Source organism: Drosophila grimshawi, unplaced genomic scaffold (assembly GCF_018153295.1).
Source record: "Drosophila grimshawi isolate 15287-2541.00 unplaced genomic scaffold, ASM1815329v1 contig_311, whole genome shotgun sequence".
NCBI lineage: Eukaryota > Metazoa > Arthropoda > Insecta > Diptera > Drosophilidae > Drosophila > Drosophila grimshawi.
Window position 1 is genome coordinate 3298019 of NW_025063098.1, and position 27716 is coordinate 3325734.

Here is a 27716-nt window from a genome sequence, read left to right on the forward strand (position 1 = left end):
TTTGGTGGCGGTAATTGAATTAGCAACTCTCTCCTGTGGCTGTGGTCGTGATTTGATGATTACATTCACCGCACAATTGGTGTAACTTCAAATTTCAACCCGGGACTGCAAACCACCAGTAGATTAAACTGAATGTCTGTTGACGGATTGTATGACATCAATTGGTGATATATTGCTGTGATTTGAGTGCGGTTTAAGCCATCTGACGGACACGTTGAGTTGTGTTGGGCGTAGGCACATCAATTTGGCTTTGGTTGTAATTAAATTCCAGGTGGCAGCAGCATAGGCAAAATAACTATAAGTTAGTTAATACAGCCAAAGCTCCATGAAATTAGGCATCAAATGATTTACTGTCTGCTGTCGTTGTTGCAGTTGAAAGCCGAAGTCAAAGGACAAAATTAGTTGAGAGCTGAATTGCTGTTTTGGGTAATTGCCTAAAGTGCCGGGTAGATGATTATCAAAGCAGATTATAACGTATGCACATAGCTCATAATGTGCATAATCTGATAAGACTGCAGTTAATTTACATAACTTGCACATCAATCAATGTCAAGTAAATGTAGAATATATGGAACACGAGCTTAAACGGAATAAATGTAAAGTTAATATACTCGAAACTGGCAAATGACAAATGCAAATGGAAACTGAGCCAAGCAAAAGTTGAATGATGTTTCAGCGTAAGAATGAATCATTCAAGTCAAAACTTGAATGCTCTCTCACGAAATATTGAGAAATTGATTCTCAATACATCATATAAACACGATATATATTTTTACAAATTAATAAAAAGCAGTGTATAGAATTTAAGCTTGAGTGTATTTTTAAATTGCAAAGTTTGAATTATTATAAATATCGTAACAGCACATTTAATTATTCAAATATTGTAAAAGCTACTGCTTTCAATAGTCAGCAGACTTATCGGCACAAATGTTTTATACATTTTACAATGAAAATGAAAATCTGTTGAGCTGAAGCCTGATCGCGACTGGCAGGTTAATTAATTCCTTATGCTTTATCTCAATGTTGTTTTTCACCCCCACATTTCGTTTATTTTTTTTAATCTACTGTAGCTGAAGGAACTGTTTCGAGTGACTGCCTGGAGACAGTTTCTGGCTGTGCTGTGAAGGAGGAAGGTTGAAGGTTGTCGGAATAATCAAGGCATTCATTGAAAAATGCATCGCCATATTTCTGCTGCTGTGAATAGGGAACGAATTGGGATGTGTGGGCGCCCCTCCGGGCAGCGCCATGTTCTGGCGGCAACGCCCACTCTGCCCCAAACTGTCGGTCGGTATTGCTGCTTTGTGCCTTGGGCCTCGCATCGTGTTGTGTTGTGTTGTGCCATGTGCGTGATTTATGTCACACCGAATGCAAATACATAAGTAAACATGCAAAACATTTCACATGTAGCTGTATATATATATATATGTAAATATATATATATATATAAATGGAGTTGGGCGATTGACTGCAAACGCTGCTTTTTGCTGAGCTGCGGATATTTGCGCGGCTCTATTACAAAGTCCAAAGTTTTCATGTTCTTTAAATAAACCACACACACAAACTAATGAATGACGAATCTCAGGGAGTGCGGGGGTCTGTGTTACTTTGACAAGTTGCAGTGAGAGTTTATGATGAAGGGAAAATTACTTTTTAAATTTTAAACAAATATGTTTGTGAAATATATCAAAGCGGTCTTCACAGCATGACGGTTATGAATGTTTAGCATACTTTGGAATGAATATATACAATTTTAAACAAGTTAGTTGGAATTACCAGCTATTTTACAAATATATTGCAACATTAATTCCATGCAGTTTTACTATGTTTTTACATCCTGTTCCACCCTATTTAATATGCTCAGCTTAAGAGGATTTAAATAATTCAACTTCATACTTATTTTCATTTGCATGCAGTAATTTATTTTCTGGCAAACACCTATTCAATCAAATTGACACGTTTCGTTAACCAATTTTAATCGATTGCCTGTGTCGCAATTTTGACGCTCAGCATTTTAAACAGTTCACGAAATTTACATATGCAAATATAAAATTGATAAATATGAATTAAGTTCAACGGCCATAATGAATGTAATTTTTTAAAAATTAATATAGCCATAAAGCAATAAAATTCTGTGTCATACGTGAAACCAAATATTTTGAATAATTAGATTAGTTAGTTTTCATGAAGTTTGTTAACTCTGATGTAATTGTTGCTGTGTTTACGGTCTCAATAAAAACATAACCGATTAAAATTAGTATTTGATATAAATTATGATGACGGAATATCGACAAGCTGTTAATTGCTAGTTTAATATATATATATATATATATTATTTTTGTTATTATTTTAATGAATCTAAGACTTGAGTTTAACGCTTTACATCACTAACCGCCACTTGGCAGCAACAAATTAAGTAATTATAATTGTTATATATGCCAAAGCTTTGGGTATTATTAAATTCATGCTGGTAGCTGGTAGCTGCTGCTGCTCATTAAATTAATTGCAGTTAATTAGCCTTTCTGCTTAATGGAGAAACAAAGTATAATAGTTTAAGGGCTTAAGGACAGCAGCCACAAATAGCTGTAACCAAATAGTTAATCACATTGCATATAAACTAAATGTATGCACAAGCGCATACATACATATATATATATATAAATATATATGTGCCACAATTGCTAGCCGTAAAATGAAAATCAAATATTTGGATTCGATTTGAGGGAAGTGACCAAATGGCTCTCTGCCCGACTGACTCTGACTGATGCACTGACTAACTGACTGATTGATTGATTGATTGAACGCTAAGTTTGCTGTCATTGTTCTGCTGCTGCTGCTCGGCTTGCTTACATCTAAATTATTTTTTTCAAAATTTAGTTGAAATTGAAATCATTTTTTTTATTTGCTTTTCAATGACTTTTTCTTGCTACATCTGTATTTGTATTTGTGTGTGTGCTTGTGTGTTTGCGTGTGTCGGCACTTTTCTAAATGCTGATAACAATCAGCCCTCCGCTACCTCTTTAGCTATCAGTGCTGGAGAAGGGGGGCAGAACGCAAAGAGCGAAGGCGAAACACACGAAAGACAAACATTGGGAAAACAAAAAAAAAGAAAGAAAAAAAAAGAAAAATAATAAAAACGCTGAGGTGGCCCGGCGTACAAAGTAAACGGCGTGTAAAACGTCGGCACAGATATAGTCAGATATATGTATATGTATGTAAGTATAATGCTTACACACGTTGATTTTGTTGTTGTTGTTGGCTTGTGGTGATGGTAGAAGAAATGCAGCATAAAGCAAATCGTGTCAATGACATTTGGTGACATACGCTAAGGCACACACACACACACACACACATGCATACATACACGCAAACACACACGCATACATGGCAAGAAAAAAACGGTCGAAGCAAGTGGAGTGTGAGGAGAGGTCGGAAAAAGATGCACGACTTGACTGCTTGGGCTAGAAAAGAAAAATTCAATACAGATACGAGAAAAAAAACTTATACAAAACAAGCTACACAAGAAGAAGAAAAAGCAGAAGCAGAAGCAGAAGAAGAAGAAGAACAACAACGGGTTCTACTTTAGCTAAACTCATAAGTGGGCGTCAACTGTCGCAAGGTAGTGGGGGGGAGCGGAGGGTACAATTTACCGCTATGGTTAGCAGGCGCCTATATTAATAGAAACGCTTTTTGGGGTCATTATGTTAGCTGCTGAGATGGCATCGGTCCCCAATTAGATTGAGGTGACCCAATGCAGGCAGCTAAGTAGCTAAGATGTGGATATTGATGGAGAAAATGCCTTCTTTTTGAGTTTTTTATGTGATGATTGACATGGACATGGTTAATCTTTAAGAGATTGCTGTCAACTATCTTCGAGATTGGTGTTTCGAAAGTGAATAAATTGGGTCGTATACAGTCATGGGCAGTAAAATAGGTGTGATGATGATAATATGATGAAAGTTTTAAAATAAAATACATTTTATTAATTTATAAGTAGGGCAACACAGTTTCTTAACTATAGTGGCTATTTTAGGCACGCTAAAGATAAAATGCACTTTCCGACCATAGTCCACCTGACGACATCTTAATTTAATTTTAAATTGCTTATGTTTTGTTCAATCTGCTGGTATTGCACTGATATCAGATATTTCCGTTCTCATTCTCACATACTTTTCCCATATATCATATTGTACCACTGCGTACGTAAAAAGGTATCGGAATCTTTAACGGATATTTATTTGTTATACTTTTCGAGCCTAAATCGCAATTGAAACCTAAACTCGTCTCAATTTGATTGCTACACAAAACTAAATATTTATTTTCCATATTTGATGATGCAAAACAATTGTATTCAACTGCAAACGTCAACTTGCATAAGAGATTAGTTTGGTTCAAGATATTGTATACACTATGTGTTCGCATTATTGCAATCAAAAACTTAAATATATAATATTTAACTTGTTAACAATAACTGACAAATAGGCGGCTATCGGCCTTGATTCACATGTGTAATATAATTTGTAATGTAAACAATTAAAGATAATTGTTTAAATATTCTCGAATTACTAATTTGTCCTTGCAAATGATTGATTTTATGGATGTAGTTCATAATTTAATTGTCTGTCGAAATGTTTGTTTGTTCGCAATCATATGTGCATATCCATTTCCATTCTAGTTATTTATTATAATCGTTTCTTTGTTTTATATATTTATTTGCTGTCTGCTTTGTGTGCCGTAAATAATTTAATTTACACTACGCAAGTATTTTTTGTGGTTATTTAGCTGATCGCAGCGGTTTACAACGGCACCTCCCGAAAAGTACGTATATATGCACAAATTATTTCTTTCAATGTTAAATTCTATGAAAATAATCGCCGGACAAACCAAAAACTCAACTGATCAGATCAAATAAAAATATAAATGTTAAACGGGCCTTTGTTGTTTTCGCCGTTTCTGTGGCTTTTTGTCAGCTGCGGAAATGTACAACTTTGGGGCACTTTATTCCATGGTAATTGTATGCGGCATTTTATCTATTTATTTATTTGCTTTTTGGAGTATTTTAGGTTGACATGTGTATTTAATTTTTTTTTATTATGTTTTTATTATTGTCAGTGACACAAAAAGTGCATAGAAGCCAACGCTGAATGCATTTAAAATGCATGGAATTTAAATAAACAAAGAGCTAATCACTGAAATAACAAAATAAAGCTATGCGAAATATAGAAAAGCATATAGCCTCTTCATATACTATATATATACTCTGTTATATGCTCTAAAAATTTGATTATATATTTATACAATTTTAGTTTTGCTTCTTAATATTAACTGAAAAAATGAAGTGCAATTTCTTAAGCTAGAAAATATTGAAAGTGATGATATACAATTAATCGTATTTATCAATTCAATAATCAACTCAGTTAACTCATTCAACTCTACAAGGATACAGGGTATTTTTAGTGGTATTGCCAACAATGGCTTTATACTGTCAGCCAAACGTACATAATGGGAGTTAATGGCTTATTTAATAATTATTTGGACATTTGTGCAGTCAGCAGACAACAGTCAGATGACGTATACGTAATGTGTGCACATAAAGTTGACCTTAACTTTTGTATAAGTTGTCTGTTGTCATCCCTTACATTCGTTATGAAAATTGTTAACAGCAATTACCAATGTCATTTGTCACATATGTCAGAAGAGCAGTGCAACATAAAAGAGACTCTCAAAGATCAAGTCTTCCGCTGTCGACAAAGTCCAGATGAGTTTTGAATGGGAAAACAGTTCAAAAGTTTACGTATTAGCCAAGTTTGCTTTGGGTCAACTTTTATCAACTTTTTTTTACTTAGAGCTGACTTTGGAAATTAGTTACCAGATAACAAAACAGCTAAAAATGAGTACGTTCAAATATGCACATTTTAAAGTTTGTATTCTACAAGTTGCAAGGAGTTCCAGGAAAAGCTCTAACTGGACATTGGAATAACTAGGTGCAGTTAGTTGGAAAGCAAAATGAATAGGCAAAAGCTAGACTTGTAGACACCTATTTTTACACCATTTGTTCCCCTTACAAACCATAAACGAAATTAGATTGAGTTACAGTTTACAAGACTTTTAAATAATATCACAATGTGATAACAAAAAATATGAATGTTCCGATAATTACGCATTTTTAAAGTCATCTCATTTTTGGGCAACTGGTAAAAAGTTGGTCTCTGGCAGTTTGTAACAAATATTATTTATTTGCATATTGTCCCTAGCTGCTTATCGCTTTATTACACAGCACATAACTGCAGTCTGTTGTCTCATATTATTTGCAATAATTTATATTTGCATATTCCACACACACACTCACCGACAAGAAAATAGCAAAAAGAACCACAGACGGAATACGAGTTGCGAGATGGTAAAATGGAAAATGGTGGCAGGACCAGAAGAAGTGCTTAAATTAAGTTGCATAAATTAGATGAGTTTTACGTTTTATAACAAATAAACATAAACAAATCGCATTTAACTGCAAATACATAAGTAAGAAGGAAAGCTTGGCTGGATAAAGCTGCATTTATTATAAAGGAGTTCCAGTTTTGCATAATAATTGCTTGCTGCTGGGAGTCTGTTTGAATAGCTTACGAAAGTTTATCAGCTCACTTACATAAAGTCTGAGTCTCAAGAGCAACTTTTCGGAACCTGTTCATTGTAGCAAATATATGCTGAACGGCTGCTTGTTTTGTTTAGAGCTCTCAGAATGTTGGCAGCAAGAAATTATGAATCGATTAAATTGAGTAAAATATTAAATTAGCTTTCTATTGGTAAGCAGCTGCATGTTGAAAATTATTAAATTTTTCAATATTCTTTTCATATTGTGTCATATTGTATTTACTTTTCATATTGTATTTACTAATTTGGTTACACATACGCACCTATCAAATTGCCTATTAGACTGCCGCATGCATGAATGCTTGATACGCTGTCGTAATACTAAATCATCAACTAACTGACACAACAACTCACATTTGCCCTCGTTGACATAAACCCAAAAGCGTTTCAACAGACAACATGAACAACAACAGCAGGCAATTGGTAGCAGGCAATGGGTCTCGAACTTCATATGGCGCATGCATAATTAATAAGTATACACATGCATAATTATAATTACGGGCAGCAACTAACGACTTGTTAGCTGCCCCCTGGTAAACCAATCGCTACGACAATAAACGACAACAACAAGAACAACAATAATAAGCAGTAACGAAACCAGAACCAGAACCGGGCTCAAAAAAGTTCATCAAAATTCAAAAGAATTAGCAATTTGGGCGCGTTGCCAACCAATGCGGCAATTTGTGTTTTATGTGTCATGCCTCCGCGTGCTGTGTAACTACACATTTGCATTGAGAACAACAATATCAAATACAAAAGCAAATACAAATTGGCTGGTTAATTAGCCCAGCGACGCAGCAATTGCAACATTTTGTTAGCATTTCAAAATCAGGAGGCAGGAGAAGCAATCAAAATTGTTCGACTCGCAGAACCCTACCCAACCAACCAACCCTAATCTCCTCGTGCCACCCCTTCACTCGTTTGTTGTGGCAACTAGATTAGTGAATAATTGAGTGCTGCGTATAATGAAATTCGTATTCAAAATTCGTCGTCATTCAACATCAGCGCCGGCTACCTCCTCCCATCTAAGCCCCGCCCACAATCAACCCAGCCATTTCCAACCAACCCCAGCCCCCTTTCCATTCCCCCTTCCACCAGGGCTGCTTGACAAAATGCTTGTGTCTCGTGATTTGCGTTGGATCCCTACATCCGAAACGGGCAATGTACTTGTTTTATACTGGGCCCTGTTATGGCCTCTATAAGTGTGTATGTGTATGTGTATGTGTGTGTATGTGTGTGTATGTGTGTGTTTGTGAGTGTGTGTGAGTGTGTCTGTATTTGATTTTGCGTAGCCGACTTGCATACATAATGCGCCATGTGACGAGCCTGAGGCAACCGCCTTTACTGGTGGGTCAACACAACATCATTCAACGCTTTTTATAGCCATTCAACTTGACGCATCCGTTTTGGCCAACATTTTGGCTTACGGGCTCTGCCCATAGACGAGAGTGGTTGTTGGCATTTTTTTGCCAGCAATCATTAGGGAGCTGCTGCATGACAATAGCAAGTATCAATGATATCATTTAAATTGCAAAGTTCTCAGAATCGAGTTGAATTTGAGATTGAGAGAATTTTAAAGGGTTTTTATTAGAATTATACATATATATTTAAATATATATGTAAATATAATAATATTAAATAAATATAATATATAAAATTGTATACGCATATCGCTTTTCTGAATATCAATTGCCATTCCTGAATTGACATTCAAAAATGAATTTATTTTATACTTTTAGGAAGTTAATGAAAATACAAACGAAAATCTATTCTATCATATTCGAAAATCTAGTTTTATACTTCGAGAGAAGATTGAGAGAATTTGGTGGGTTTTTATCAAAATTATAAATATATAATTGAATGTATTTTGAATATGTCCACATATAAATTATTTGAGAAGCAAGAGACAAGTCTTCATTTTTATTATATTAGTAATTTATTTCATACTTTGATCAAGGTAATGAACATATTAAATAATTCTACACTATCACAAATTTAGAAATATTAATTTGTTAATATAAAATAATAAATTATCAAATATACTTCTTATCGTAGGCCATTATTTGCAGCATATTTACTACAACAACTACCCTCGCAGTGGGCTTGGGGCTGCCAGGGATGGGTAAGAATAGATGTTGTGGGGCAACCTATTTTGCAACAACTTCAGTAGCAAGGCCCCACGTTGCTTCATTATTTGTATGTGTGCATACATGAGCGAGGCATCAACGTATTACCAAGTTTATGTCACATTTCTCTGCTCCAAATTTGTGCTTTGTTGTTGTTGATAATGGTTTTGTTGTTGTTGCTTTTATTACTTGTGTTCTTGGTGTGTCGTTTCGCTTGGTACATATAAATTGTTTTGGGATTTTGTCGCACAATTTTTCTGCCACCTCCAGTTGCTGCTCATCTTTCGGCTCCTACTGCGCGTCCTGCACCAATGCGTCGGCCTTCCAACGTGCAGCTCCCGGGCTCATTATTGTTGTCGGTTCGTTACAGTTCTTTGTTTAATGACATCATTTCGAATGAAAAATCGTAGCTACACACATACTCTGATATTGGGACAGTTATGGGTGTGTGTGTGTGCGCTATAAAGCCTTGCCGAAATTATAAAGTTGAGCGACAAGCTAAAGAAATGATTAATGTCAGTGCGTTGCATTATCATCATGCACGTATTATATTATCGTCGCATATATTGTTACCCATAGTCGTTATCTTTGTCCCATCAAATTTGACATAATGAAAACGGAAACGTGAAAAGAAGAGGAAGACGAAAACGAAGACGAAGAAAAACGAAGCTGATAAAGTTTGTAATTTACTTTCGCTCTACGAATGAGCGCTTGGGTCACGTGCTCATGGAGCGAATAGAAAGTGACTGAATGCGATGGAAAAAAGAGCAGGCAGGAAATGAGTCCAAAAGATTTGCAAGTATAGTTCAGAAAGTTTAAAGTTAAAAGTGAAGCGAAGCCGGCAGTTGGAGAAACTTCTGGCATACCAGATATGAGGGACATACAAAAGAATTGCAAAAGATTTGGAAAAAATATGATATAAGCTCGATGATAGTTTCTGTGTAAAAGCCTTTAATAAGAATTAACTTGTTACGTGTTCTGTATTTGATTTGGTAAGCCAATATTATGGTATATCATACAATGTATTCTACTGCAACCATAGGTTTGCCTGGTAAACTTGATCTACTGCTGATCTTAATCACATTAAAGATTGTCATTCCTTGTGATTGATATTTTTATAATTTTCCAAATTCAATAGAAACAAAACTCAAAATTGAACATTTATCTTTGTCATTCTGAAGATTGCATAGCCTTGTAAACCGGTTTTAATCTGATGATATTATTGTGGGGTTGAAGACATCAACTTCAATTAGTTACATAAGTCACGACAAAATGATAATACCCTCTACAAGGATATAATAAGAAGATTTGTAAATTAAATGAAAAAGAAGTTTTCAAAGCTAACAATTTAGATTTACTGTTTTAATAGATATTTTAAACTTATTAAAAATATGTCACTATTTTATTTCTTACCTTGCATTATATTTGGAACTCACTTTAATACACTTTTAAATACTTTAGTATTATATATCAAATGAAAATTCTGCGTAGCTATTATGTCAGATGTAATAGGAACATACTTTGAATTTATGCTATAGCTATGCATAATAAAACGCACAAGAGACACAGGGAAATGAGTTAAACTCGTATTTCGCTCCCTGTCGTACAATTTCAAAAAAGCCAAAAACACAATTTTCTCACACCCTCAATTAGCAGCTCGTTTTAAGTTGCCGTCAAGTTATGGAGTAAGTATGCCCAAGAATATTTCAGAGACATGCGAGAGAATTTGTGTTGACGCAGGGCAAACATTTGCAGGCCCCTCAAGTGGCAAGAGGCATAGAAAGAAAGAGAGAGATAGAGAGAGTGTGTGTGGCTTCAAAGCCAAAATTAAACAGCATATGAATTAAATTAATTGGCAAAGTTGAATTCTTTATGGGCATGCGGTGACAAAAGGCGTCTGGACGATGTTCAGCGACTGTCATAAAGGGAAGAGTAATTAAATTTTTGAGGCACCAAATCTTTGCACAATCTCGGACAAAAGTTTGCCAACTGTGTGTGTGTGTGTGTGTATACGATGTGTGTGTATGTGTTTTGTGTGTGTTTCTGTGGCTCATGTAAAGTTTAAATGAAATGCTCGCAGCTGAAGCTTTTTCCGCTTGTTCTCGAATGTGGCGGCGCCTGTCGAGCAATACCACAAAACCGCAACCAGTTAACAGTTAAACACAAATGTCAAATGCTTGACAGCCATATTAGTGTCTATGTGTTTGTGTTTGTTTGTGTGCGTGTATGTGTTTCAGTTTGTATCTAATTATCCTGCAAACGACGCTGGCAATAATAATTTCAAATGTGCAAATAGAATGGGGTGCCAAACACGTTATAATTGTCATTCTCGCACAAGGACCGAAGCTCCACGTCTAGCCTTCGATTATCCTTGCAGCTGAACGAGTCCATGGTGTGCAATTAAAAATTATGTTTATGTTTGGAAAATGTTAATTTAAATTATATGCGCTTTATTTTGCAAAGAGTGCGTGTCGAATCTAAATTCAAAATGGCCGCCAGGGCTGCTATATTGTGCCAAGTGCTGTACTTATTTCGTTGACAGTGTTGTGCAATCCAATGATTATACTTCTGTATTAGCCCAGCAAGGAAAACAGCTAACACGATATACAAAACACATCATTTGTGTTCTTCAGTAAATCGTAGAAAAAAAATAAAAGAATCAAAAAGAATAAAGTGTTGTGAAGTGTTTAAGTACACAGATTGTGTTGTGTCAGCGTTGTACGAGTGTTGTACAGCACTGTTTAAGCCAAACGCCTCGCTTAGCTCTATCTAACAATAAAAGAAAGTTTGTCAAAATGTTGCTATGTTGATCTAGTAACATGGTCAGTACTTTGCCAACATTTATTTAACAAGTTTGGCTAGTAAAATTTAAATATAAAAATTATGCAAGCACTCAATTCATATTAAAAAGTGCCCCTTCAGGCTGTGTCATTTGGCAATCAGAGCCAGCTTTAACAATAAAATTTCCTAGGATTTAGTGGATTATTTCAATGCCCTATCCCAAACAGCCGATGGCAAATTTTGGCTTCATATTTCTTGTTTAATCTCTTTAAATGGCCAAAAATTGTATGCCGAGTTTTCTTGAACATGCTCAAAGCATTTCTTAGAAATCCGTTTCACATTTAAATCTTTCGCATTTAGTAAGTCTCCCTTTGTACGCTTATAACTTTGAAAGGCATGCCCTCTTCAAGCACATAAGCACCAGCAATCCTTGGACTGCCAAGCCCAACACTTCAGCTGTTCTGCGCCCCGACTTCAGTGCCCAAACACAAATTATTGAATTTTTCGCCTAATTTACTGCGCTTATATATGTATTCATTTCTTATATATGTATATATACTATATATTGGTGTGTGTGCTATATGTGTTGTATTCATAAGCGAGCAGTTTGGGAGCTTAACCACATTGCGTATACGTAATACGTAATTTATAAATGCCAACTCACACACACACACACATGTGCAAGAGCTGGGCAACTCTTGGCAATGCCCATAAACAACATTTGAAATGAATGAATGCCTTGCCTGAAGGATATTCAGCCTGGGACTAGCCTATTATTCTTATGTTGTTCTCGCTGTTTGTATTTCATGGTTCGCGGCTAAAATTCAATTTCGAGTCCTCGACGTGTTGGCAAAAAAACAAAAAACTTTTCACTGGATGCATTTGACAAGAGCCTCTTAATACTCAACCAGCAATCCATGTGTTTGACTTTTAATAAAGCAACTTTGGACACGCTTAGACTCAAAAGCCAACTTTTCAAATATGATGCGGTTATGCATGGTAAACATTTATTAACTGCCTGTGAACATGGTCACCGGCATGATGCCGCCAACAATTCTCATTCCCATGGTCGGCATAAGCCATGAACTCATTCCCTGCATCCCCTCAACAAGTTGGGTCCACAATCAAAACTTGTTCTACAGCATTTCTTTCTTTTTTCAGACCACTCGATATATGGCCAACGAGACGAAAAGTAGAATTGCCAGCACAAAAAAAAAAAACAACGCAAAACTTTTGCTGAATTTAATTATGTATATATAATATAAGCGTTTAATATAATTAATCGCTAAAATAATATAATTAAAATTGATTTTTTGCTCATTTTACTTTTATTTATTCATTATTATATATTTAGCTTACTGATAATTCAATTTTAAGATATCTGCCAATTTTGTCAATTTAGTCATCAGTGGCAAATAAAATGCATTTTAAGTTCGAAAAACATTCAACTTTTCACATGTTTAAAGACATCAAAGTATCAAATGAGTTCTGAAATACATTTTCGTGCCAATCCGATTTCAAACCGCAGGCAAGATGCTCAAAAGGCTTACAGCTTCTCTTTTCAACGTTCATTTCAGATTTTGGGGTTCAGTTTCAGTTTGAGCTTATTAAAGTTGCCCCGCCTTCGTGTTCGCATGTATTAAATGCTCAGTCACTGAGCAAATATAACGCGGCATGAACAGTCAACGAGCAAATTACAGCTGCAAAAACTTTTACTCTTTTTCCATTTTGGCATCAGCGATATTTGGAGAAATATGAATAAAATAAAATATACATACCATGCGTGCATACAGTAAAATAATGAGATCTCGTCGTGCTGAGTGCGGAATGTTGAAGTACACTTTAAAATACTATATGCAAAATGGTAAATGCATTTTGGGTTTTAACTGATTTTCATCGAATGGTGTAACACACCTTTTATTTGCATCTCTTATTCGAATTTACTGAATTGTTCACGTACGAGTAAATAAAGCTCTTAACGATTTCAATATATGTGTACCTTACGGAAAATGCACTTAACACAACAGTTGAATATTCTTAAAATAAAATCGTAAATTGTGAAATAAATGGAAAATTCTGCGCATGTCATGCACTTTATTGAATAATTAAATCTGATTTATATGTCAATTAATTTAATTCATTTCAAGTATCTAAATATTTTAAATTCTACTTTTAATATTTAGTAATAAGAGCTCAACCAAAAGCAAAGCCATAAATTAACTTTTATCTATCTTTGAGATTAAACTAAACACACCACAAAACTGTCGCTCAACAAAAGCAGCTTGGTCCGGTCGAATGGCTTCTTTAAGCAGAAAGCAGAAACAAAGCAAAAGAACCACAGAAGACTATGTGAAGATCTTATGAGCCATAAACGTATCGGCGCATGAACCTAAATTGGCCAGCTATTATGGCCCTTTGAAACTGACCCGGCCACAATAACAAGACCAAATTACACAATTAATAAGTTTAGCAGCAACAACAAAAGCTCGGCACATAATATCCATTGGCTGCGTTTAAGGCCAAAATGTGCAATTAAGGCTCTAACCGAATATGGGCAGCCGAAGCACAAGGAGTAACTCGCGCGTGAGAAAACTTCTCAGAGCGGTATACCCCGCAGTCTCCCCGCTGAAAATTAATCAGGCGAATATAATGCAAGCTGCGATGAGGTAGCTGAAAACGGTAAATAAAATATAACGTGAATTGTTAATTATGGCACGCACACACATACATACATATATATATATATATATATATATATATATATATATATAGGCTATATATATATGTATATATATATACATAAGAACATGTATGGATGTGTAAGGACGTATAATAAAATGCCGGTGGTCGCACAAGCGACCAAAAACAGATAAGACAACAACAAGGACTTCGAAAAAGGATATCATTGAGCCTCACTCCACACAGAGACTGGCAATCGCAAAAATGGAGCGCCAATGGCTATGGTCAAGACAAAATAAATGGACCACAAAAGGAAAAGAAATCAAGTGAGAACGTTCTAGTCGTAGCCGACTGCGAAATACTCTGATGTCAACGTAATGCAGCTGATAACAAGTGGTCGATGGATTGGTCAACACCGATCTTTTAACACTTTGTCATGTCGCGGGCACAAACCGGTATGTTTCCATGACGAACATTGCACAAACACAATATATTCTTGTGCCTTCGATATCACAGTAAAATGAGATCGAGTTATTTATACTCTGCTGCAGCAGAACAGTGAGTCTGCAATTTGATTAATTTAAAATTATATAAAATTGGAATGTTGAACTGGCAAATTAAACTTAATTTTATTTGCTAAGTCAGTTTGTCAAGCTTTTTGCAGTATGGTTGAAAAATATTTGTATATTGAATATATACTACTTACTTATTTGAATTTTAATATTTATAGCTCTGAGCTTATCTAAAATAAGTATTTAAAAAGTGGCAGCTAATCTACCGATTAGCGGTTATTGTAAGATAATCTTAGTTTTTATCGCTTTCCAGCACTCAGACCTTGAAAATGTTTATCGATAACAATTGTTGAACTTTATAAGAACTTATTTTAACTTCATAAAGTTAGCAATCTCAATGCCTCGTTTAACTAACTTTTTGAAGGACCAGCGCAACTGTTTACTCATTGCATATTAACAACGAGTTATAATATTGTATATTATTATAGTTGTGGTATAAAAACACAACGATGATTCAGCAAATTAATAGCACTACTTCCGAAAACTGACAAAACTGGCAATTTTAATCTCTTTTGGCAACTATCACTTTTCGAGGCCCAGCAAGAAGACAGCAACAGAGGCCGAAGGACAACAGCAAGCAGCAAACTCATAACAGTGAAAGGTGAAAGTTGAAAGGGCGGCAACAACTGCCACACTCAATGGCCATGGCCCGCAACAAAATCATATGTGCATGTGTGAGTGTATGAGTGAGTGTGTGTGTGTGTGTGTGTGTATGTATTGCAGAATACTGCTAAAGCAGCGGTAGGGGATAAGAAACTGACGCCATCTCGCCAATGGAACAATACGCATTCAGCCAAGTTAGCTGGTTGACTTGGGCTCTGGCCTGAAGTTTAGCTGGCCTGGAGTGTGGGTGCCATTGAGGTGGTGAGATGGCAAAGTACTCGAGTTTCTTATCAGGCCTGCGGAGCCAAATGGGGCAAAAGGGCGTTTCTGCTGGCATTGGGGAGCTGGCACCGCAAATGTGTAAGAGATACTCGTATTTCTGAGGTTGCTTTTCGTTTAGTGTTCTATATTTTTATTTTGCTTTTTTCTATACCCTGTACACATGAAAAGTGGACTGTAAGGGTTACATAAATAGGGAATAAATCATCGTATTAATATTTATTAGAGATTATAAGGAATAAATAGGGAATAAATCATCGTATTAATATATATTAGAGATTATAAATGATTGCCTTTCGAATTTATACATGCCATGCGTAGATCAATTTCGATATTAAAACATTCTCTTGCCTATCAATAAAATGTAACTTGACACCAGCTTATAAGTATTTGTTTAATGTCAAACGCAGATCAAGCTAATTTTAGACAAACGATAACTTCCCAAATATCGAGTTTAAAGGGTTACTTGACTTGATATCTAAGTACGCGTGTAGGGCAGGTGCTGAAAATTTGAATCCAGCTTACAGAATAGTTGCTAGTCGATCCAACATCGCCTCGATGTATTTTGAAGTTTCATCTTAAAGTTCTTATACTCTGTGTAAACTTTAACCGAATTGCTCATTAGATTTGTGCAAATATTTATGCTGCATCAACTGGCGTAATTTGTTGGTAGCCTCAACAGCCACCAACCCCACTTTCGCACCACCTTCCATCTGCACCGCTAATGACGTCTACATAAATGGAAAAAAAAAAATGAAGGAAAAAATGTAATTTCATTGCTTGCGCAATATTTCATTTCGAGTTCAGCGCTCAAATAAATAAGAAATGATTTTTTACGAGTTTTGCTGGGGTTTATATATTTTGCGCTATTGACTCTTCGGTTTGTTTTATGGCGGGGGCGTGGCACTACGGAGGTGGCACAGCCTGTGACTGCAGGTCATGTTAAAGCAAATAAATCGCTCAAGTTGGAAAAAAGCTTTGCCATTCCGCAAAGAGAGAGGAACGGAAGCAACAGAGGCACGGAAGTACTCAAATATGTTTGCCATTACATGGGATAGACTTAGAAGTGGAAGAAGCTGTCCACGAGATTGATGAGGAGAGGTGAGGAAGAAGGAGTACGGGGCAAGGACTAGTAACAGTAACCAGTTCAATAGTTGGGTAGCGAAGGGTAACTTTGTAGTAGTTGCACTTTTTAAGTCAAGCAGCAATGGTTAAATAAATCAATTTCGAAATAAGAAGAAACCGTAGAACAAATGTTTAACAGGCCATGGAATGACATATGAAATAAAAGAAATACTTTAGTAGCCATGCAGTGCTTTAAAGTGGCATAGAATACACACAACACTACTCCAGGCCATTTTGGTCTATGATTATCTCTCCGATAAACATTTATAAATAAGCCATTAATTAAGTCTAGATCGATGAAAGTTAAGTTCATATTATAATTTTAGTTTGGTTCATTCTCGAAACTTTAATCGTGATACCTTATCAAAACGAATAAACTCGATTCAAATTTCATTAAGCAACTGTCAGCTCCTTGTTCGCCGCAATTCACGCAATTCCTCAGGCTATGCAATGCATCCTGCTACTAAATGCCACCGACAAATACAGACGCATACATACACATCACCAAATAACTGGCATTTGATATTTGCCATGAGCAAGCAGTTGGCATGTTGCAGCCACACACAGCCCCCTTCAAAAAATGTCAGGTAATCAAATATTAAACATGCAACCAGCATGTCTTTCTATCCACCCCATCCCCTTACTACCTGCCACAGCAATTTCAAGGATAACTGTCCAAAAAGTTTTAACGGAAAAATGCAATCGATAAAAAAACAAAACCAAAAATGAATTAAAACAATTCTCACTTATTTTTAGTTTCTATTCCCCTCCACTTCTTTTGTTATAATTGTGCTTAAATTTTATTTAAAACTTAAATGGAATTGCAATGTCATGCAACTAAATATTGATAAGGGGCAAGTTCGATTCCAGCAGAGTGCCTCGGTTGCAGCATGCTCCAAAAGTTGTTGTTGATATTGCCGGTAACCTCCACAGTTAAGGCCAAAAGTTCAGAAGCGAAAATAGTTTGCTACGCAATTACTTTGGACAGGTGAGTGTCTAGGGAGAGAGAGGAGGGGCTGGTAGACTCTAATGATATACAGCAATGTCTTTTAGTGTGTGTGCCATAGTCAAACTTTAGCGAATAATGGGTTTGCAACCGGCGGAAATTGGGGTTGGGCCAAACTCGAGGCCAAAATCAACTTGTGCTGGGGATAACTTCAAAGATTTCAGTTAAGTAAAACCTAGAATATTGGTAAAATTTATGTGGAAATTAATGGGATAATCAAAAGTTAAGTTAAGTAAAAATAATAAACGAGACCATTGATAATGAATATTATATAATATATACTAATCTAGAAGAAAAAACCGATTACAGCTATAAGTTATTTAAATATAAGCAAAAGAAGAGAACTCAGACAGTATATTTCGAATATGGCGCAACCATAACCATCATTTAACTTGTAGTGTAATTAAAATGCAATTTCCAGGTCCTTCCTAAAATTTAATTAGGAAATTACAAAATCTCAACATAAAGCGCCGCACCAATGAATCACTTTAAAGCAATTTCACGCCCAACCCTGAGACACCACCAACAAATTGTCGTTTAAATTGCTACAATTATGTCTAATTAAATGTAAATTTGGTAGCCCAGCTCGACAACTCCGCTACCTTCGGCCGTCTGCCCGTCACATTGACCTTGCCCAGGCCAAAGTCAAACCAACCACGCCCACAACACACAATAGCAGGCGATGGCGATGGCGTTGCATTATGAGACACAGGCAACGAATGCCTGTGGCGTCTCACCACACGCACACACACACACACACACCCACACACACATTAACAGATGGCAGCTGTAATCCCGCTGTTACTTCCACATTCTGTGCCTGCCTCTCACCTAGCTGCCCCACCTGTCTCTCTCTCTCTCCTTCCTCTACACAGGGGGCGCCATAATTTACAAAATAAGCTGCAGACAACCAACAACAATGAAAATATGTATATAATGTATGGAAGAAAATTAAAGTTAAGGCTACTTGGAAAAATAACTGGGGGGCTTGTCGCGTATTTGCAGCAATTACAAGGTGTACTCAAAAGTTAAACCATGCTGTTGAAGTCTGTACTTTGTTATGACTACAATATATTTATCTATCATATTTGTAATATATATTTATATTCCAAATAATAATTGATATTCTAAAAAGCCATCTCCAATAGTATCTAATAATGTCAGAATTTAAATTCTCATATACCATAAGCAGATCAAATTTATTTTATGTTATCGATAACTGCACCCGTGTCGTGAGTATCGACACAAATCGATTTCCGATAGCAATAAAAGACAGGATTGCAATTTATTAAATATTATACACCCAAACATAAATAGATAAACTGCACAAAATTGATCGGTTAAGATCGGATAAGAAACACAGTGTTTGTTAACCAAAACGCATTTTCACATTGCATAAGCTACTAGCAAGACTCCCATGTGTTTAAAAGCGTTCAGGATATCTCCTAGTCGAGCCCTCCCGACTAAAGCATTCCCGACCTTCTCTCGCCATTTCTAGGTAAAATTGAGAAAGAAAAGACAATTAGCCAGCGATGGTATCGCTTTGACGGCTGGCACGTTTTGGCCGCACCTGGCGCTGTAAGCCACTTGTGGCATGCCCCGCAGTCAAATTACGCCCAGACATTTGACTTGGGGGCATCTTTTTTGCAAGCACGAATCTCGAGAATTGTTGCGATTTTGCTGAAGCACTACTCGTCTATAACTTACCTCTTTGACACGCGCGCCAATTAAGTTGCAATCGCAATTGCAATTGTTCTTGTTGCTGTTGCTGTTGTTGCTGTTGCAGTTGCGCTGAATTGCATTGCTGTTTGCTGCAAGATACAAAAAGCCAGTCATGAGTCATACAATAAATTCGTTTTAACGCCTCGCTTTCATGCAGCGTGAAAATTGGCATAAAAATGTAAAAAAAAAAATATTTTGTTTAAATATGCACATAAAAATTTGGGGGTGAAAAAAAAAATAAACAATGAAAAATATGAGCGAGTATTCGCAGTATATCTTCAAGATACCTCGAAGTGATTAAACGGCAGGTAATTGGTGTTTTATGCAAATTTCGTGAGAGAGCACTTTTCAGCTCAGTTTTGGATATACAAATTTAATATTTACTTCGTTTCGACGGCAGTCTCCACGCCCAACCACAAATGATGATTCATAAAGATACGTTTCTAAATTTTGTATCTTGCTGCATAACATTTTTACGGCCTGAAGTCAGCGTTGATTCAACTCGACTTCAGCACTCGCCAGGGGACCTCGATGTACATATGAATATACATTTATTTTCACATCTAGCCTTTTCCAGTCTTTTGTCTGTTATCTGTGTTGCTCTTGCTTAGACTGCTGCCCTCTCTCTAATAGCGCTGATAAAAATTTATTATTGACGCTTCTCATTTTCATTCGAAAGCCTGCAATTTGGCTGAGATTGCTTTTAGACCATAAAATATGACAGTCATTGGTTCAGATGAGAACTGCTCCCACAAAGAGATAAGCGACACTTGATAAGATATTAGTTGACATCGGATAGAATCTTAGCAGAAGTAATAGGATCTACTTACTACAAACAACCACAAATATAATTACTTCAAGTTCGCATCGGATGTTTGTTAAAGTAAAATGTGTGTCAGACTGGTTTCTTGAGCAAGCTGACAACATCGATTTATTAAGTTCTTATTGGATATGTAGCTGAATTGAACGATGACTTTCGATTGGCGCAAGACATACTTAGATAAGTCGACGTTTTATTGATTTTGTGACCTTGCCCCATTGAATTGAATTCCAGTACAATAACTTTCTTGCTCAGCGATGTAAACTTTTATTTAGAAACGCTGATACATTTGGAGTCTCGTTAAGGCAGCCAAGCACAGATGCTTGACATAAACACAATTGAATGCCCTGGCGAGCAGAAGCCACAAGTTTACCAAATAAATTCGTACACAGACATTAAATGCTATCAAATGTAAGATTTATTTATTTTATTTTATATCAAAGAGCAAGAGCAGCTCTGTGATCCCGTCCAGCAGAAGCCACAAGTTTAACAAATACACTCGCAAAAAAATATTAAATGCTATCAATGTAATATTAATTAGGTTAACATTTTTTATATTTATATTACATAAACATTTTTCCATATCAAATTTATTAAACAAAATGTACATTTTGGTACTTTAAAACACAAATTTAGTTTGATATTTTGTGTCCTTATACACATTGTTAATGATTTTTAATGAAAATTGATTTTTTCTGTGTACTTGTGTCTCTATATACATTTTAATCCACAGATATACAGAGCCGAAATGAAGCAATGCCATTTACAGACTGAGTTTCTAACATCTGAAAAACTTTGGGCAGAGAAAGAGAATTTTTGTTTTAATTAATGAACATATTTTTGCACATTTGTTGAAGGGCAATAATAAAAGAAAATATTTATGCTGCTTGAACAAAGTTTACCCTGTTTGTGTTTTTTTTGGTATCATTTCCACTGACTGCATTCTTGGTTCTTACAATTGCGGGACCTAATCAAATGTCATGCAATCAAAGAATGCCAGGTTTAGGTCAAGGCTTAAGGGAATATGCCAATTAAACTTATCATGCTGACAAAAGCTGTGGCAGTGATTGAAAATATAAACTGTTCGGCAGCAGCAGACACGAGCAGGCTACAGGGGGAACTGCAATATGTGATGGCTTCGTATGTGATTAGCATTTTTGCACACATGCATAAATTATGCAAAACACTGTGGCACTTCAGACATCCAAATATACTCGTATATATATAAGTATGTATGTATGTATATTTCAAATATTTGACTGGCAGAAGTGTTGAATATTTGCCAGGCCAACCGAGAAAGATGTATGAGTGTGACTGTGTGTGTGTGTATTTAAGTGAGTTTGTGTGAGTGTGAGATGAGCACACAGAATATTATAGTACGACAAAGTTTTTGCTTGTCTTAGCTCTTAACTAACGACGGCTAAATGCTCAGTTGGCCAAATATTATTATAATTCTATATTGTTGCACATTAAGTCGGGTTTTTAGATAATTCAACTTCTCAGGCATATATATATATATATCCATATAATGCGGTCAGGCCAAAAAGTTTTTAGTCAGTTAATGAGAAGTGCCATCGATAAGACTTGACGAAAGGTTGGCAAATTGGAAGAAAGTATAAATTATGATAAAAGGAAAAGCGTGTAATTAAGAATTTTCAGTCAACACCGAGCAACAGTTGAAAATGAAAGACGCAAAAGACCTTTTAGTAAAGGAATGAATTAAGTAATGAACTTGTTCTGCTTTCACTGCCAACAAATAACGAGCTGTGATAAATATGTAGCAATAGAAAAGCAAAAATTGTAACTCACTTCAATTATGACAAGGCAGCTTTGATGGCACATTAAAGCTTTATAAATTCCGAAAACCCGTCATATTTCAACTTAATGCAAACTCGATTTGCTAATATATTAAAGCAATCACTTGATAAGAATCATTTATAAATGGACTACAAATTATGTTTGCAATTTGAACTGAATCTTTTCCAAGCAAATTATCAGTTAATTATTTTAATTATATCACAATTATATATGGATTCACTGATAACCCTGACAGATAGAAATTACTTTTATTATAACTTATATACATTATATTTACTATATATATATATATATATATTTGATTGGAACTTTGTCGTATTTTGTAAGATTAGTTGCTGTATTAATTAAACTTTTTAAATACTCCCACTCAAAGGCATCGCACAACTTTGTGTATCAAAGGGAATTTAGTGCCTAAGAGATAACAAACTAATTTCAATTAGGTAGTCAAAAAATAAAATTAAAAACAAAAAAATAAAACTCCTAAAAGCTCTCCCATTTGCACAGAACTCGACTCGAACTTTGGGCCTAAGCTCGACTCGGTTGAAAGTTGACAATTAAAAAGTTTGCTACTCGATTTCGATGCCGTTGTTGCTTTTTGTGATGCTGTTTCTCTTTTTGTTGCCTCTTTAAATGGGGATTTTTTTTATTTATTTTTTTTTTTTTGTATGTCAACTGAAGTTGACAAACAAAGTTGGATCAACAACTGTAAATCTGTGCAAATTAGTTTTATTTTTAATTTAGATTGTTTTAAATTTTCTCGTGCTTTTGTCTTTAAAAATGTGCAAACGCGACTAGCCCCTCTTCTTCTACTTCTTCAGTTGCTGCTGCTGCTGCTGCTGCAGCTGTTACGTGCATTTGACTAGTTTGGCAAATTAAAATTCTTAAAACAAGTTGTCGACATATTGAATCGAGAAATTGGTTCGAGAAAGAGTGCGAGTAGCTGGCCAAGAAGGAGGCAGAGAGTCAGCTTTTAAAAATCGTTCTTTAATCAAATTAAAGTTACATTTCCAATGCTGAAGCCAGTTTAATAATATAAACGAAACGAAGGCAACGGCGACAACGACAGCGACGAAGGCGTGTGGGCGACAAAGGCGACGACGACTGTCTGCCGCGGACAGACAGAAAACCAACAACTAACACAAACACACACACACACACACACATGCCTGCACACTTACCTCACAGACCGCTGCGACTGCGCTGCTTGCAGCGTTGTCGAAAACTGGTTTTTTCGTTGTCTTTGTTGCTGCTGCTGCTTCGTATAGCTTATTGCTTATTGCTGCTGCCTCACCACTAGCTCCTATGTATGTGTGTATGTGTATGTGTGTGTGTGTGTGTGTGTGTGTGTGTGTGTGTGTGTGTGTGTGTGTGTGTGTGTAGTGAGAAGTGAGCACTTTTTTCCAATACCTTTTTCGTCGTTGCGAAATACACTCAAAGCTGCTCCTTTGTGGGTTCTCGCTTACTGTTTTTGTGCTTGTTGCTGTTGTTGTTGTTGCTGTTGCTGTTGCTGTTGTTGTTGTCAAGCCATATGCGCTACTTGCAATTAATTAAGCCCAACAATTGGTCAGCAAACAAACAAACAAAGAAAGAAATCAGCGCGACACACGGCAAACACGACACACTAATGCAAAAAACACGCACAAACAGACAGAAGCACACACGCACAAGCCCGCTTATATGTATGTATGTGTGTGTGTGTGTGTGTGTGTGTGTGTGTGTATGTATATGTAGAATAACCTGTGTGCTTCACTTGTCGCGAGCACCTTCTGGGGATGGTGGGCGTAGGCGGTTGCGGGAGGAGCACGCTGTGGTCAAGCAAAAAACGCGCGGCAATTGAACGAATGAATGCGAATGGTAATGCGAATGCGAGAGAAAAAGTGATGCGCTCACATCCGCACAGCACAACATTTATAAACAAACTGAAACTGGTGACGGTGACGGCGACGTTGACGTCGTCAGTGCCGGCAGCTAACGCCAACCAGGTTGCGTCTGAACTTTGGACGAGAACTTGTTTGCTGCTCTGCCGTCTCTGTCTGTGGCTGTGGCTGTATCTGTGTGCATACTTGTATACTTGTGTGAGTGGGTGGCATGACGAGCGGTTTTAAGCACGACAAGCGTCGTAACAGTGGGGCAAAGCTTAACAGAGTAGTAGAGCTGTTGCAAAAACTTAAGTGCGATTCAAGCTTAATTGGATTGAATAAAAAATGTATGTGCTTATAAATAATGTACAAAATTTAATATACAAACTTGTATGTAATCAATATCTATTTAATTAAATATAGTAGTAGTTTCATATTTACTAAATATATATATATTTTTTGCAAAACAAAAGTCAACTGGAAGTAATTTCAATAATACAATTAAATATACTTATACTACATATTATTTTGCAATATTGTTATTTATTTAAATTGTGATGCCTTGTAACTATAATGTCAGCTCTCGCTTGCAACATGTTCAAGTTCGACGCAGTGCATTAGCATGGTTCCATTTGGTTGGCAAAGACGCAGCGAACAGCAACTTCAACAACAGCTCCACGCGATTTCAAAGCACACTTTAAAGGGGAGTATTCAGCTTTACAAAGCTATGCGACAAAGAATCCTATATTTTGGATGAGTAACAAGCAATAAGATTTTGTTGAAGGGTATCGCTCAGTCAGTCTGTCTGCATTTTTGATTTTTCTTGTTACTTGCTGGCTTTGGCGACAGCGCTGTTGACGTTTTTACTTAAGCATTTTTGTTGTTTCCATTTTTTATTTTATGTATGTATTTTGATTTTGTGTTAATTTCTTGTGCTGCCGGCTGTCACAGTCGCTGTCGCTGTCGGCGGCGACGTCGCTGCCGAGCTAAGTCAATTTTAAGGTTTATTTAAATTTCTTCTTTTTTTTTTTAGTTTTTCCACAGCTTCAGTTTGTTTTACTTCATCTTCTGGCGTTTTTTGGTTATTTTATTTTTGTGTCATTTATTTTCTCGCCTTGATGCCGCTGCTGCCGCTGCTGCTGTTGTTGTTTTTGTTGCTGTTGCCTGGCAATATGTATTTATGTTATTTTTAGTGTTGTATGTAAATTTGTGTGGCATCCACAACGCGTCGTCGCTTCGTCTCTATGCTAATGAGGCTGCTTTTATGCCTGGCCATAACTGCGAGCGGCACTGTACTCAACTCGACTCAACTCAACTAAATTCAATTCAATTCATACACAATTGCCCAGTTTGCCAACTTGGCCCGTTTGCCCATATTGCCTGTTGCACAAACAAATAACAATTTAATTTCCAATCGAATTATGCAGGCTTTGATGGGTCCAAACACAACAATATATATGCACATACGTACAAACATAAGCACACACAGGACACAGGACTCATATTTTGGGAGTAATGAATTGAATTAGCATTAGGCGATTTTCCACAGGGCCGAGCATGAGCTATCACAACACAAACACTACACACACTCACACTACACACACACACACTACACACAAGCACACTCACATTTATACATTAACTTTGTTTCTTATTCGAAGTTGCGTATACGCAACGTGTGCTGCCATTAAAACCAGATTTTTACTATCTGTCTGATATTGATATCACTGTGCAACAGAATTTTCTGTTTAGCTCAGAAACTATTCTTATCACATTTGGTTATTAATGTTTTTTGTGCATTTGAAATCGAGTCAACTAAGTTTTCGTTATTAAAGAAAATGGTTGAGATTGGTAAATTAAAAACAATAACCAGAAAATTGTTTTATAACTTATAAAATATATATTAAAAAGAATGCAAATAAAAGAGTAAAATATATTTAAGCTTAATTTTTAATAACTTTCAATGTTTTATAGAATATTTTTCATTGAAATTGTTGAGCTTAGTAAGTCTTCTAGATGTTTGTGAAAAACTAACCAGAAAAAAATACTATGTAAGTTATAAAATGTATTTTTAAATGAGTGGAAACATTATAAAATGTTTAGAATTCTATTATAATTACTATCTTTGCAAAAGACTTTGATAAGCATTAAGATTTTGTTTTTGTTGCACAGTGTAGTTAGTTAGGGGCACAAGCCATGGAATTTGGAATGCTTTGTGTCCTTTTAAACGCCAATCGTCTGTCTGTCCTTTCTGTTAGTCTGTTAGATGCTTTGGCAGTTGGCGCAATTAAAGCCACCGCCACATGCAATCAACAAAGATAACAACCGCTGTATGTTATCAAAAGGATGCGGAATCGACGCCGTTAATGATGCTGCCAATGCTGCACGTGCACCCCAGCACCTGTGTGTGTGTGTGTGGGTGTGCGTGTGTCTATGCGTGTGACCAGAGATAGAATAAAACAGATGAAGGTGCATCAGGTGAATTGCATGCACTCATGCAGCTTGATTGCCCTCAGACAGTTTGCGAATGACAGCAGAATGGCAAAAAGTTTTAATCGCAACTACATGTTGGTCCTGCCCCAAAGAAATGTACAAACTGTGCTAGCACTGCTGCTGATGCTGCCACCAAGTGCAACACAGAGTTGCTTTAAGCCGAAAATATTGTGTGTTACGTGCAGCCATAGCCAGCCTGCAAAAGAGCACTATTTGTTATTGATGTTGGCGCCGCTCGAGTCGTGCTCAAATTGGCCCGTATACCACACAGATCCCATTGGGTTTATGTTGGTCCACCTGGTTGCACCTACTGGTTAAATGCTTGGCTGGCCAGCTTAGTTATATCATAGCATATATCCTAGGAGTCTTGCAGTCGAAGGGAATATCTTTAATTAAACAGTTGCAATTGTCATCTGAGAGAGAGAGATAGAATTGAATTCAAATTTAAAGAGATAAAAATGCCACTTTATTTATATTTTTGAATTCACAAAATTGTACATTAACAACAGTTCTTTCTACTTGACCCTACATTTCAAATATTGCCAATATCTACTGTTGGGGTTATAAATATTAAATTTAATATTTAACTGCCAATTGCAATAAACTCGCATTTCGATGCAGCCACATACACATAAGCCTCCATATTTGCATATATTGTATCTGAAACATTGTTGACAGGATGTTAAAAAGATGACAGGCACGTAGAGATATTTGAGAGGGGTTTCTACTCTAGCAGCAGCTGGCAGCTATTCAATATGTGTGCTAACTTTGATAAAACAAAAAAGAAAGTCACAGTAGCTCAATGAGCTTATGGTAGTGTGAAGGAATATTTCACTCTCCCAAGCAACTTAAACAAAGTGTTCTTTCACCCAGTGCTAAACTGCGTGTTTACTTTGAAGCACTCCTAGCAGCATTTTATATTTATTGTGTGGTAAATAAACCACGTAAGCAACTTAAGCCAACTATTTTTAGAGAGAGAAAAAAAACGGAGTATTTTTAAGTGTTATGTGCTTAAATAAAACTAGGTTTGGTCAGAAAGTCAATGTTAAAGTGTCTGCTTAACTTTACAGTAACATTAAAAATAGTCGACTTGAGTTCTCAAATAATCTAGAAGATAAAAGATAAACACACCGATGACTGGACAACTTTAAATCACAGATATAACACTCTCAACCATTGTGACTC

At 36.2% G+C, this 27716-nt stretch overlaps 1 protein-coding gene across 2 annotated transcripts in view; it reads right to left on the reverse strand.

The window, feature by feature from the left end:
- The window catches only part of LOC6564016 (trophoblast glycoprotein), a 40233-nt gene extending 20627 nt beyond the window's left edge, over positions 1-19606 (reverse strand). For both annotated transcript variants that reach the window (XM_001990497.2, XM_032737674.1), the window contains exon 1: positions 19527-19606. The gene's annotated coding sequence lies outside the window, so the exon portion shown is untranslated. The remainder of the gene's footprint in view (positions 1-19526) is intronic.
- Positions 19607-27716: the final 8110 nt, after the last annotated feature.